Here is a 15,896-nt window from a genome sequence, read left to right on the forward strand (position 1 = left end):
TCCTCAGCTCTATCATACCGGTTCCCATCTCCCTGCCATCCTTATTTTATTTTTAAAGAACTGTTCATGCAGCAAATGCCTGATCAAGTTCACATAGCATTCACTAATAAACACGCGAATAACTATAAGGGAGCTTGTTAAAATGGCTGATTGTCTACACTCAGCTGGGCAGCGATAAATTCTCCCTCTTCTTTAATAGGACTGATCAGCAAAGCCCTCAATATATCAACACCTGGGGCTGTGAATTAGATGACCTTGGGACTGTGATTTAACCATGCTCACTTTGGTACAAATGCTAGGATATGCTGACCACCCTGCAGTTTCGACAATACCAATGCATCGGGACAGAGGTCTGTGAAGACCATGGGTTCTAGCTGCCAGTGTCGTCTACTCTTCATTACAGTCGCGCATTCAGGGCAACATTTCCTGTGTTTCACAGGTGCTCCAATGAGGGTGCTGCTGGCATCACCTATTGATGAGATGGTAAAGAGCGATGAGACCTCGCTGGAGTCCATCAACAGCAGCAGGATTGGACTTACAGAACATGACGGGCGACAGTCTGCTTCAGTGGGTGACATTACACATAAATGGCAGCCTGACTAAAGAGGATAGCCCTGTGCTCAGTGCAGATTTCCGTGTGCCTAAGGATTGCTGGTCGATCTTAAGTTTTGCGTGCATTTTGTGTGCATTGCTTGGATTTCCAGCATCTGCTGATTTTCTCTTGTTTGTGATAGCATTACTTCACTATTCTATTTTGAATACTTATTGTGTTTCTTATTGTAACTGAGCGATTTATTTATGTCTTGCAATGTATTCCTGCCACAAAACAACAAATTTCATAGCATACAGTACAGGCAAAAGTCTTAGGAATGTGTATTAGCTAGGGTGCCTAGGACCTTTGCACAGAACTGTATTTGGCAATGTGGAGCGGAGAGGTAGTTTGCAAATCTGGCAGGACCAAAGGATGGTGAGGGTAGAGTGCCGTGGGAGGGATGTGGGACAGCTGGCAGAGATGAAGTGCCCGGGTGGGAGAGTGGCATACGTGCAGACACACCCAGCCCTGAGAAACCAGACAAGGTGTTTTGACTCCAAACAACTGGTTGATTGATCATTACAGAATGTCTCTCTGGTCCATCCTGCTCCCTCCTCTTTCCCTTCCCTTTCTCCCCCCAACCATAATTCCCCTCTCCCTGCCCCCTTCCTACTCTCACTCCACAAAAGAGATCAGAATCAGGTTTATCATCACTCACATATGTCATGATTTTTTTTTATTTTGGCAGCAGTACGGTGAAATAATTAAGATTACTAAAGTAGATGGAGCTCATCAGCCTGGGAAGGCAGTCCATCTAAGAGAGGGAAAACTCTGATTTCAAACCTCTGCTGCCTTGCGTCCATACCCACTCATGAGAAAGGCTTTGGGAGTAAACCCTGAGGACAAATCCGGAGCAGGAGTCCCTAAGGCAGTCCGACGTTGCTTTCAACCTCGTTCTGGCAACTCCTGCGACGACACTGGTGCCAAGCTGTATCGGCCCTTGCCCTTCCCTTGGACAACATTGGTGTCATGGAGAGGGGAGACTTACAGCTTGGGTAATTGCCAGTCTTCCGTACAACCTTGCCCTGGCCTTCGCCCTGGAGAGGACACTCCAGTAGACCTTCCAGGCGCAGATCCATGGTCTCGTGAGACTAACGGATGCCATCCACTGTGCGAAAGTCTTAGACATCCCAACTCTATATATGCATCTGAGACTTTTGCCCAGTACTGTACGTCAGAGCTAATAAACCAAATGCTGATTATCACTGACTTAAATGACAAGAAAGTTGTTATTTTGTGGCAGCAATACAGGGCAAAGAAATAAAGTTACTATAAGTTACAAAAGTAAATAAACATTGCAGAATGGAGGAATAATGGGGTAGTGTTGTTGGGTTCATGGACTGTTCTGAAATCTGATGGTAAAGGAGAAGAATTTGTTTCTGAAATGTAGAGTGTGGGTCTTCAGTCTCCTGCAGCTTCTTCTTCTTCTTCATCTTCATCTTCAGCACATCACCCTTTTACAGAGACATGGGCCATCAATAGCAACCCACTAGAGTCTTCTATCCTGGGCCCACAGATTGGCACTGTGGTTCCACCACACAATTTTATACATCTTGTAGACCAAAATACTTTCTCGCCCAGCGATGAGGACCATGTAGCTTCTGCTGTAGCAGAAGCTATCAACAAAGCTCCTCACCACCCAGGCCACGCTCTTTTCTCACTGCTGCCATCAGGTGGAAGGTACAAGAGCCTCAGGACTCTCACCACCAGGTTCAAGAACAGTTATTACCCCACAAACATCAAGGTCTTGAACAAAGGTGTGTATAACTATACTCACTTGCCCTTCAATTGAGATGTTCCCACAACCAATGATCTCACTTTAAGGACTGTTTATCTCATTATCTTACGTTCTCATTATTTATTGCCATTTATTTATATTTGCAGAGTTCGATGTCTTCTGCACTCTGGTTGATCTTTCATTGACCATGATATAATACTATTCTATAGATTTACTGAGAATGCCCACAGGAAAATGAATCCCAGTGTGGTATATGGTGACAAATACGTATTTTGGTAATAAATTTACTTTAACATTGTAGCGCTAGGTTTTTACAGAATGGGGTTACTCGCCCCATACCCAAACCTCCTCTTTTTGTAGCCAGGTTGAGACCATCCATTTCAAAGCTCCAGGCTTCTGCACCTCCCCTCCAATGGTAGTAGTATGAAGAGGATATGTCCCAAATGGGGGGGGGGGTCATGGGGTCATGGATGCCACCTTCTTGAGGCATCACCTCTTGAAGATGTCCATTATGGCTCGGATCTATATGCATTAGAAACATAGAAACATAGAAAACCTACAGCACAATACAGGCCCTTCGGCCCACAAAATTGTGCCGAACATGTCCCTATCTTATAAATTACTAGGCTTACCTATAACACTCTATTTTACTAAGGTCCGTGTACCTATCTAAAAGCCTCTTAAAAGACCCTATCGTATCGGCCTCCACCACCGTTACCAGCAGCCCATTCCATGCACTCACCACTCTCTGAGTAAAAAACTTACCCCTGACATCTACTCTGTACCTACTCCCCAGCACCTTAAACCTGTGTCCTCTTGTGACAACCATTTCAGACATGGAAAAAAGCCTCTGACTATCCACACGATCAATGCCTCTCATCATCTTGTACACCTCTATCAGGTCACCTCTCATCCTCTGTCGCTCCAAGGAGAAAAGGCAGAGTTCACTCAACCTATTCTCATAAGGCATGCTCCCCAATCCAGGCAACATCCTTGTAAATCTCCTCTGCACATTTACTATAGTTTCCACATTGTTGCTCTCTATTTTACCACAATTCTTCTGACTTTACAGCAAGTAAAAACCAACAAAGTTGCTCTCCAAGTGCTTTGTTTTAGCAGCACATGAATAGAGGCAAAACTAAAAGAAATGTCTTTAAGTAAACCAAGATTTGTCATTGTCTAAACAGTTGGATTTTAATGAGAATTGATCTTATCAATAATAAATTATATGCCAGTGAATAGAAATGGAATTGCCAATGGGGAATTATTAAAGTGAAGTGAGATTTGCTATTTACCCAGCCTAATCTTAAGAAACCTCCTCTACGCATGTTAAACACCGTAAAGATCTTTCGTTTGCTGATGGAAATTGGCAAGCAGTGTTAATGTAATTTTGCTCATTTAATTTACTCTTTAATAAAGAGCTACAGGAAAAGAAAGAACAACTCATTAAAAAAATCATTGCTCGACTCGAAAATAGCAATCCATTCAAACTTTTAAGTTCCTGTTTAAGGTATTAGAAGTTGCCCCATTGTTCTGTCATACATAAATATTTCTTCAGCCCGCTGCTTCCCTTTCAAAGATCAAGACTAACACTGGTAGAGGGTTGATGGGATGCTACAATGTGGGATGAGACTGTAAAATGAGGTTCTGTCAGGTCTCTGAAGTGACCACGAGGTTAAGTGTCTGGACAATGAGTGAATCACCATCAGCTCACACGTGCACCACAAAGATGTCTTGCTCAGTCCCCTTTTCTACTTGCTTTATACTTACGACTGTGAGACCAAGTACAGATGCAATGCCCCATTGACAGTAAGTTTGTAATGACACCACCATTGCAGGCCAAATCATAGGTGGTGCCAAATTGGCGTGAAGGAGTGTGATTGGAAATTGGGGCAAATGATGTCACAACAACAACAACCTCAGAAGAAGAGAGTGTCAGTATCTTTAAATTTTTTTCAAATTTTTACTGAGATACGGCATGGAATAGGCCCTTGCGGTCCTTCGAGCCATGCTACCCAGCAGTCCCTGATTTAACCCTAGCTGAATTATGGGACAATTTACAATGACCAATTAACCTATCAACTAGTACTGTGGGAGGAAATCTACACAGTCATGAGGAAATCATACAAACTGCTTTCTGACAGCCCAGGAGTTGATTCTAGGTCAGCAGTACTGTAAAGTGTTGTGCTAACCGCTACACTACCGTGCCACCCTTGGCATTATCACTGCAGAGGATCTGTCCTGGACCAGCACTCAAACTCCATTACAAAGAAGATGTGGCAGCTCCTCTACTTTTTTTTTAATATAAAGAAGTTTGAGCAGTTTAGACAGGCCATCTAAAAACTTGACAGACCTCTATAGACACACAATCAGAAGGATCCTGACTGGTTGCAGCAATTCTTCCAGTCACGTTGGCACCAATAAACAATGATTCCTTGGGTGACATCTTCCAGATCATCAATTATTTCAGCTTTTCTACATCTCTTACTTATTCTTTTTATCTTCATTTTGTTTTTGAAACTGTTGGAGTCTATGGCTTACAGTCTATGTTCAATCAAGTGAGCTGGCACTCTGCAGTCCCCGAGAAAACTCCAGGAGAGTAATGCGAGCACAAACAACCACAAGCAGAGACTCAGAGACAAGCCAAGGGGCCACAATTGACTCCATTTCTCACCGATTAAAGCATTGAAGAAGGTTGAAACATCAAGGCAAATGCAAGAGAGCGCAAGCTATTTTCGGAGGCGCCTCTTGTTCGAGTCAGAGCCCTCGGAGGGGCTGCTAGTCCAAGTCACTGCCCTCGGATTGGCCGCTGGGTCCCAATGCTCGGAATTCCGAGATTTAAGGATTAGACTGTAGTTCGAATTGGCCACTTTCAGTTCTTGATTTTTTTCATGTTCTCGCCCATTCTTTCTTGCTGGGGATTGACAAGCTTAGGGTTTGGGCCATCTGTTAGTTTTGTGTGAGGTAGGAGTTGGGGTTTGTGAGTGTTTGTTTCTTCTTCTTTTTGTGTGGGGAGGGAATTGATGTCTTCATTTCACCTACTTATATGGGTTTCTCTATGGCTATCTGGAGAAGACAAATCTCAGAGTTCTACTGTGCATACATACTTTGATGATAAAAGGAACCTTTGAACCTTTCATATGGAAGCACCAATGCACAAGAATGAAAAAGCTTTCAAAAAGTAGTGGATACAGCTCAGTCCATCACAGGAAAGGCCCTCCCCACCTTTGAGCACATCTGCACAGAGCGTTTGCACAAGAAAGCAGCATGCATCATCAAGAACCCCACCATCCTGGCCATGCTCGCTTCTCACTGCTTTTGTCACAGGAGCCTTAGGTCCCACACAACCAGATTCAAGAACAGTTATTATCCTTCACCCACCAGGCCCCTGAATCAGTGTGGTAACTTCACTCTCCTCATCTCTGAACTGATTCCACAATGTAAGGAATCAATTTCAAGAAGTCTACAACTTATGTTCTAAGTATTATTTATTTACCTTTTTTGTATTTGCACAGTTTTTCTTCTTTTTCACATTGGTTGTTCATCTCTGATTATTTTTCATTGGTTCCATTGTATTCCTTTTATCTACTTTGAACACCTGTAGAAAAATGAATCTCAGGGTAGTGTATGGTGACACACAGTACAAGTACTTTGAAGAAGGGTAGTTCGAGAGTAAGAACACAATAAAAAAGAATGTACAGTACAGTGTAAAAGCATTAGGCATAAATATAAAGCTAGGCTGCCTAAGACTTTTGAACAGTACTGTAGGAGTTCAAAGTTCAAAGTAAAATGTATTATCCGAGGACACACACATCACCACACACAACCCTGAAATTCTTTTCTCCTGTGGGCATACTCAGCAAATCTATAGAACAGTAACAGGATCAATGAGCAACAAACTGCGAATGCAAATATAAATGAATAGCAATAAATAGTTGTTCGGAGGAAACTTACATGCTGAGGTTGCAGTGAATGTCATTTAAAAGGAGGATATTTAAGAGGAAAAGTGGAACAATTTTCTGCAGCCTGTAGAGTTGCCTATGTACACCACTATTATCTTCACGTGCGTTACAGAAGGTTCCTCAAAAAAGATCTTTTAACAACATTATGAATTCGAGCAGGGGAGATATTCTTGGTGTTTTCATAAACTTCACTGAAGCCGATCGCCTGGCCAACTTAACACAGCTATTTGAGGGATCTTGCCATGCACAGATTGACTGTCAAGCACCTAACAACATTGACTATATTTTCAAAGGATGTTATTGGTTGCAAAATGTTTGGAAAAAGGCTGGGAAGTGGGGGTGTGGAAGGCACAAGATAGAAGCAAATCGTTCTTTTTTTTAATGTCAATACAGTGCAGACATAGTTCAGGAAGGAAGAGCTCAATGATGGTGACTTATTTGTACAAAATCAGGATTTAATGGTTCCTAATGTACGGCCACAGGAGAAATTTCAAAACCTTAAGGCAGTGGCAGAATGTTCATTCAACTTGTTCACACTAGATATTCATGGTCATTTCCCTTCTCCTCATATACCTATCACATCCCTCTGGTGTCCCTCCTCTGTCCCTTTCTTCCATGGTCCACTCTCCTTTCCCATCAAATTCCCTCTCCTTCCGCACTTTACTTTTTCCACCTATCACCTTTCGGCTTCTCACGTCAACCAATCTAACTTCCCCACACACCCACATTCCCCCTCACTGGCTTCACCCATCACCTTGTACTCCTTCCCCTCTCTCCCACCCCTCCACTTTCTAATCCTGGCTTCTTCCTCCTTCCTTCCCAGTCCTGATGAAAGTGTGTTGGCCCGAAAGGTCGAGTTTTATTTCCCTCCTGACCTGTTGGGTGCCTGCAGCATTTTCTGTGCATTCATCTGGATTTCCAGCAATTGCAGAAGCTCTCGTGTCAGTAAAACTATCCTCCTTTTATCCCCTTTTTTTTAACCTCTGGGACTGGAGGACATGCTAACCATACCCATCAGATATCCTGCAGCAGAAAAGGATGAGAGGTGACTTGATAGAGGCACTGGATGCAAGATGAATCTTTGTTGATGTCCCCTGGCCTGCTGAGTATCTCTAGTAGGTTTGCTTTTTATTTGAGAATTTTAGCATCTGCAGTTTTTCTTTGATTTTCACAGAGCATTCTGTTCCTGAAAACAAGTAACTAAAGCTCCTCTTGGCAGGGTTAGCCCTTCAAATCCCAATAACAAGCTGTGCTGGCAGGCCATTTATCATCAGATGTTTCCCCTTGTGGGAGAATCGAGAATTGGAAGTGGGTGTAGGGGTCGCTGTTTAAAAATAAGAGGACGCACATTCAAGACAAAGATGAAGTGATTCTTTATTTTATCTCTGAGAGGATCATGCCCCTTTTGAACACTCGTTCTCAAAGGGCGACAGACGCAGAGTGTTTGAATATATTTAAGGCAGAGCTGGATAAATTCTTGATCATGTTGTGGTGAGGAGTAGGAGGAAATGTTAAGGTTGCAATCAAATCACCCTCGATCTTATTAAGTTTTATTTAATTTATTTAGAAATACAGTGTGATAGCAGGCCCAATGAGCCCACATCACCCAATCACACCCACGGGTCCAATTAACTTACCAACTCGTACATCTTTGGAATGCTGAAGGGAACTGAAGCACACCAAGGAAACTCTCATGGTCATGGGGAGAAGATAAAAAATTCCTTGCATACTATGGTGAGAAATGAACCTTGGTCAGAGGTTCTATAATAGTGTCATCCTGGCTTCTATGCTACTGTACTATACTACCCATGCTGGTAACACAGCAAGACTTTTGTCCAAGTGCCTATTGCTTATACTCTGATGTGTCATCACTCAGCACAATAGCTTACATTTTATTCCACTCTTAAAAGCCTATTTAAGGTGGTATGAAGTGTGAAATTAACTATTGGGAGAGCATGTGATCTGAACTGATCTGAACTCAGTGGCCACTTCCTTAGGTATACCTGTACACCTGCTCATTAATGCAAATATCCAATCACCCAATTGTGTGTATAAAAGCATGCAGACATGGTCAAGAGGTTCAGTTGTTCCAGACCAAACATCAGATTGGGGAAGAAATGTGATTTAAGTGATGTTGACTTTGAACTAGCGCCAGATGGGGTGGTTTGAGTATCTCAGGAAATGCAGATCTCCTGTGATTTTCAGGCACAACCATCTCTAGGGATTACGGAGAATGGTGTGAAAAACAAAAAAAAATCCAGTTCTGTGGGTGAAAATACCTCGTTAATGAGAGAGGTCAGAGGAGAATAGCCAGACTGGTTCAAGCCGACAGGAAGATGACAGTAACTCAAATAACTGCATGTTACAACAGTGATACACAGAAGACCCTCTCCGAATGCACAACATGTCCAGCCTTGAAGTGAATGGGCTACAGCAGCAGCAGATCACGGGCACACACTCAGTGGCCACTTTATTAGATACAGGAGGTACTGAAGCACCCCGAGGAAACCCTCATGGTACATGAGGTACCTAATAAAGTGGCCACTGAGTGTATAAATGCATGAATTTCTTTTGTTTGCGCACTCTGCGTGACTGATGATGAAGCTGCTGACAGAAACATCAGCCTGCCTTTTTCATTAAGATGGTAGTAGATTGCTTTTACATTGTTTCCTGGTTTCTTGTTAACACAGAAATCACAGCATACTGAAAGCAACATTCAGTAATTTAAGTACTAATTGACTGAACCTAAAGTTTCAGTGGAACTTGGTTGCTGTTGAGCATAAGGAGTTTTTTAAAAAGGGAAAGAGAAATTAAAAAAAACAAAAAATAGCACACTTTTCATTGCTACCATCAAGGAGGTACAGGAGCCTGAAGAAAGGCACTTAACGTTTCAGTTCTTCCCTTCACTATAATGGACAATGAATTCCTGTACACCACCTCACTATATTTTTTATTATTACGTTTTGCAATGCATCACTGCCGCAAAACAGGATAAATACAAACAGGCTTTTTCCACTTGGGTTGGGTGTTGTCAACTCAGCCAACTCCAACATGGACTTGAGCCTTCCCTGCATCGAGGACACCTTTAAAAGGCAACACCTCAAAAAGGCGTTTCTTGTATCTATCGTTCTGGACCACCATCACCATGACGTGCTCTCCTCTCATTGCTACCATCAAGGAGGACATACAGGAGCCTGAAGGCACACATTCACTGTTTTAGGAACCACCACCACCATCAGATTTTTGAATAAACAACCCTATTTGTCAACATGGAGTGGAGAGCAAGTTTGCAAATCTGGTAGGAGCGAGGGATGTTGGGAATGGCAAGGGGGGAGCGCAGTGGGAGGAGTGTAAGAGCATGGGAGGCGGGATGCAGAGGAGTGCCAGGGGTAGGGGAGCTGGTGGCGTAGGCGCAGACACACTCAGCTGGGAAACACCAGGCAAGGTAATTTGATTTGAAACAATTGTAATTGATCATTACAGAATGTCTCTCTGGTGCTTTCTGCTCCCTCCCCTCTTAACAAACATGATCCCCTCTCCCTGCCCCCTTCCCTCTCTCAGTCCACAATAGAGAACCCTATCAGAATCAGGTTTATCATCACTCACATACGTCATGAAATTTGATTTTTTTTTAATGTGTGACAGCAGCACAGTGCAATATAGAAGGCAAAGAGTGGTTGTAGAAGGGTCATATTTTGCATGGAGGTTGGTGACCAGTGGTGTGCCTCAGGGATCTGATATAATAAAGATCAACATATACAAAATGCTGGAGGAACTCAACAGGTCAGGCTGCATCTATGGAAGGTGAAGGGTCCTGACCCAAAGCATTGACTGCTTATTCCTTTCCATAGATGCCCATTGACTTGCTGTGTTCCTCATGCACCCAAGCCCCCTTCCCCCACTTGCAATAATGATCCACATTCCAAATGCATCATTGATCAATTGTTTGTCTTAACCAAACACCAACTTTCTGTATCTTCTACACTAACACTATTTCTAAACACTCATATTCCATTGTCTTATACCAAATGGTGCCAGTACTTTTTTGTTTAAACTGCCAAGATGAATGTCTACATGATTCCTCTCACTTCATTCAATGTGTTGGCTTGTTACCAGATTAACTCGACCTATTTTCCTTTGCATACTGTTTCTATCTTGCTCATAATTTACTTTCCTACCTTGGTACCTTAAATTAACGACTTAGATGGGAATGGAGGTGGCATGATTAGTAAGATTGCAGATGTCACCAAAATTGATAGAGAAAGAGTTTGTTTAAACTCACAGTAAGATCTTGTATCAACTGGGAAAGTGGGCAAAGAAATGACAGATGGAATTTAACTCTGACAAGAAGAACCAGGGATTACTTTGCAGGGTGGAGATGTTTAATAGAAGGGGGCATAGCTTTTAAATGGTTGGAAGAAAATTTAGGAGGGATGTCAAAGGTAGTTTTTTTTTACACAGAGTGGTCGATGTGTTGAACACACTGTCAAGGGTAGTGGTTGAGGCAGGTACATTAGGAATATTTAAGAGCCTCTTAGTTAGTAACTGGATGGAAGGAAAATAGATATGTCTCTCTGGGAGGGTAGGGTTAGATTGATCTTGGAGTAGGCTAAAGGGTCAGCACAACATCATGGGCCAAAGGCCTTTTATTGTGCTGAACCGCTTATGTAGATAAATTTGCCAAGAACAATCATGGTCAAGACCTTAACTGCCTATGTCATACATCATGGCTCATAATGAATGAAAGGACCTTTGCTTGTCCTCCTGAAGTGCAACATCTCACACTTGGGTGAGGTGAGAATTCAGAATATAGGGTTATGGTAAACAGAATGCAGAATAGAAACTCAGTAGTTACTTATTACGTACCTCCTCTATCTAATAAAATGACCGCTGAGTTTATGTTTGTGGTCTGCTGCTGCAGTAGCTCATCCACTTCAAGGTTCAATGTGTTGTGCATTCAGAGCTGCTCTTCTGACACAAATATTGTGATACCTGGTTACTTGAGCTACTGTCACCATTCCATCATTTCAACCAGCATGGACATTCTCCTCTGACCTCTCTCATTAACAAGATGTTTTCACCCACAGAACTGCTCACTGGATGTTTTTTGCACCATTCTCTGTAAACTCTAGAGGAGGCTCTTGTGTGTGTGTTTTTTTTTTAAATCATCTCAGGAGATCAGCAGTTTCTGAGATACTCAAACCACTCCATCTGGCACCAACAATCATTCCACTGTCAAAGTCACTGAGATCACATTTCTTCCCCATTCTGATGTTTGGTCTGAACAACAACTGAACTGCTCGACCACATCTATGTGCTTTTATGCATTGAGTCGCTGCTACATGATTGGCTGCTTAGATATTTGCATTAATGAGCAAGTGTACAGGTGCACCTAATAAAGTGGCCATTGAGTGTAGTGTTGCAGGTACAGAGAAAGTGTAGTACAAATAAATTCCAAAGGTCATGGTGAAGTATACTGGGAAATCAAGAATTCGTCTTTTGGCTTATGTGAGGTCTGGTTAAGTCAGATAATATTCGGGCAGAATCACTGCTTGAATTTGCCTGATTGCAGAGGAGAGCACAGAAAATATCAGGAGTGAGAGGTGTCCCTGATTATGTTGACTGCATTCCGGAGGCAGTAAGAAGTCTAGTCAGAATCCATGGAAGGGAGGCTGGCCTAGACTGTGTTCACACCTCTGCAATTCCTTGCTGTTCTGAGCAGAGCAGTTGCCATCCCACGCTGTGATGCATCCAGACAGGAGGCTTCCTATGAATCACCTGAAGAAATTGTTAAGAGTCATCGGCGTGGTTTGCTTAATTTCCTTATATTTCTGAGGAAATAGCAGCACTGGGTAAGCCAGTGAGCCTAATAAGAAAATCATGTACAGAATATTTCAGAAATAGTTTAATTATTGATTATCAGTATGGATTTGAGCAGGGGAATTTTGTCTGACTATCTTGTTTAGATTTATAGATAAGCAGAGTACCAGATGCTTCCAGTCCAATGAGCTGGAAATGCCCAATTACACCATCTGACCAATTAACCTACTAACCTGTACATCCTTGGACTGTGGGGGGAGGGGGGGAAACTCACATGTTCACAGGGATAACACAATACCTCCTTAAAGACTGTGCTGGGAATTGAGCCTTGGTCAATGCTGCTGCAAAGCAAAGTGCTAACTGCTATACTACCATATTCTCAATCTGAGGAAGGTCAATAAGATTTTCTATGGATTGTGAATTTCAGCAAATTATTTGAAAAATTATTCCAAGGCAGAGGAATTGAATAATTAATAATGCATAGAAGGCTCGATGGGCCAAATGGCTTACTCCTGCTCCTATGTCTTATGATGTGTCCAAACTTTGTTTCACATACTATCCACTTTTCTCAATCCCTTGCAGTCACCGAGGATTCTGTTTCATGCAAGTAGTAAGAAAGCCAAAAATACAAGAGATTTTGTTGATGCTGGGAATCCAGAGTGCTGGAGGAACTCAGCAGGTCAGGTGGCATCTACAGTACTGTGCAAAAGTCTTAGGTGCATGTATAGCTAGTGCGCCTAAAACCTTTGCACTGTACTGTAGTAATTTTATATAGAAACATAGAAAACCTACAACACAATACAGGCCCTTCGGCCCACAATGCTGTGCCGAACATGTACTTACTTCAGAAATTACCTAGGGTTACCTATAGCCCTCTATTTTTCTGAGCTCCATGTACCTATCCAAGAGTCTCTTAAAAGACCCTATTGTATCCACCTCCACCACCATCACTGGCAGCCCATTCCACGCACTCACCTTTCTCTATGTAGAAAACTTACCCTGACATCTCCTCAGAACCTACTTCCAAGCACCTTTAAACTGTGCCCTCTCATGCTAGCCATTTCAGCCCTGGGAAAAGCCCCTGACTATCCACACGATTAATGCCTCATTGATAGCAATAGCAAATGCTAGGGCACTTAGGAGTACAGCTAAACAAAGGAATCTAGTAATACAGATTCATAATTCATTGAAAGTGACATCACAGGTAGATAGGGCCACAAAGAGATCTTTTGGCACATTTGTCTTCATAAACCAGGGCACTAAGTACAGGAGTTGGGATGTTGATTTGAAGTTGTACCCTCCAAGGGGACCACAAACTTGTCGTAGGGTTTGGGGGATTGTGTGCCTCCATGAAACAAAGAGCTATGTTGGCTAGGGTAACAGCCTTGTGCTTTGGATCTTGATAGGGTCATCCATGACAAACTGGTCAAAGGGTAGAGGCCAGACTAAGAGTTGTGCACCAGTCCTCCAGGTTCGGAGGTTTAAGCTCAGGGCTAACAAATCTGACTGGTCAAAAAATGTGTTATGGAAACAGCAATTAAGTACCCTTCTATATCTCTGTGTGACGGTACAGACAAACAAGATGGAGGACCTTCATTGCTGCCCTAAACACCATAGACGGTATGGGCAGTAAATAAGTAAGTTGAAGCTGTGGTGTAGCCAGATTTGGAATATCACATGCAATTTTAGTCATCTTTCTACAAGAAAGTTGTATCACTAAATAAATAAATACATAATATACTAGAGGAACTTAATAGGCTGGACAACATCTCTGGAATTAAATGAACGGGCAACATTTCAGGGCGAGACCTTTCATTGGGATTGGAAAGAAGCCAGCTGTCTGAAACTTCAGGTGTCCGTTTCCCTCCATAGATGTTGCCTGACCTGCTGATTTCCTCCAATGCTTTTTGTGTGTTGCTCCAGATTTCCAGCAGCTGCATCTCTCGTGTCTCCATAGAAACAGGAAGGAGGCCATATGGCTCATCTCTAAAGCTTCACTATTCCATGAAGATTGTAACCAATCCCTCACCTCAGCACCACTGTGCACACTATCTCTATATTGTTTGAGTTCCTTTATACCTAAAAATATCAGGTTATCATAGCGTAGAGAATAACTTCTTCCAAAGCTGTACTTCTTCTGGACTATGACTTATTTTACTCTCCATGTCCATCTGTAATGGACCACATCAAATAGCAGCAAGCAGAGATGAAATGAGCATTTCCTCACTCTACGATGCATTTTACATGACAGTGCGATAGAGCAAGATTGAGTTCTTTTATTTGTGCTGTATTTCCAGAATAATCACTGTAAAAAAGATTTATAGATAGATTTCTTACTGAAATTAGCCACAAGCTATAAATATTTCAGCAAAACACTTTTCAGATTTTGAAATGCCTTGGCCAAAAGGATGTACGAGGAAGAATACCCCAGCTAAGATAAACGATCAAAGTCTATTTTATGATCCATTTCTGAGAAACGACTTCTTTTCCCTGTATGTAATTTTTTTACAAGAAAAGTGAGCAGAATTGACATTTTTTTGAACTGTTTCTCAGAAAGACCAAGCGGTGGGGATTATTATAATCTTCCACACGCATAGACACAGACACAGTTGCCAAAGGTAGATGTGATCGTCCATCACAGTAGCATAGTGTTTTACCCCGCCAATGATCTGGGTTCAGTTCCCACTGTTGTCTGTAAGGATCTTGTATGCTCTCCCCATAACTGCACGACTTTTCTCTGGGGGATCCAGCTTATCCCCCACAGTCCAAAGATGTACAGGTTAGGATTAGTAAGTTGTGGGCATGCTATGTTAGCACAGGAAGCATGGTAGTACTTCACTGTACTGTTCTATGTTCTGTCATGTTCTACCTGGTCTCCAGCTCCTGGCAGAGAATTTCCGAGATCCAATACCCCTGAGAAAAGGACTTCCCATGCATTTGAGCTTTAAGTGACATACTCCTTATTTTGTAACTATGTCTCCTTCCCTTTGACTCTCCCACTGGTGAAAACACATCACCATCTACCCTGTCAAGGTGGATAGGGATCTGAAATGTTACAATACAGTTAGCAACCAACACACACAAAATGCAGGAGGAACACAGCAGGCCAGGCAGCAGCTATGGAAAAAAGTAAACAGTTGATATTTCGGGCCAAGACTCTTCATCAGGACTGAGTGAAAATAAAAGATGAGGAGGCAGAGTTAGAAGGTAGGGGGAGGAGAGAAAAAAACACGAGGTGATGGGTGAAACCAGGAGGGCGGGTGGTGAAGGCAAGAGCTAAGAAGTTGATTGGTGAAAGAGATACAGGACTAGAGAAGGGGAAGTGGGATAGGAGAGGACAGATGGCCATGGAGAAAGGAAAAGGGGGGAAGGACACCAGAGAGTGGTGATGGGCAGGTAAGGAGATAGGTGAGAGAGGGAAAATGGAATGGGGAATGGTGAAGGTGGGGCATTACCAGACCTTAGAGAACCCGATGCTCATGCCATCAGGTTGGGGGTTACAAGGTGTTGATCCTCCAACCTGAGTGTGGCCTCTTCACCACACTCATCAGTGGAGGAGGCTACGGACTGATATGTCGGAATGGGAATGGGAAGTGGAATTAAAATGGGTGGCTACTGGGTGATCCGGCTTTTTCTGGCGGAATAAGGTCACCCCTCATTCATCTAAACTCAAAAGAATACAAACACCAACAGTCAAGCTTCTCATGAGAGGAGAACCATCTCCAGTACATTGTGTTACATAGGGAGTTAATGACCAATATTGCTCTTTCCATAGTTAGGTGTT

The sequence above is a fragment of the Hypanus sabinus genome, chromosome 3 (genome assembly GCF_030144855.1).
Source record: "Hypanus sabinus isolate sHypSab1 chromosome 3, sHypSab1.hap1, whole genome shotgun sequence".
Taxonomy (NCBI): domain Eukaryota; kingdom Metazoa; phylum Chordata; class Chondrichthyes; order Myliobatiformes; family Dasyatidae; genus Hypanus; species Hypanus sabinus.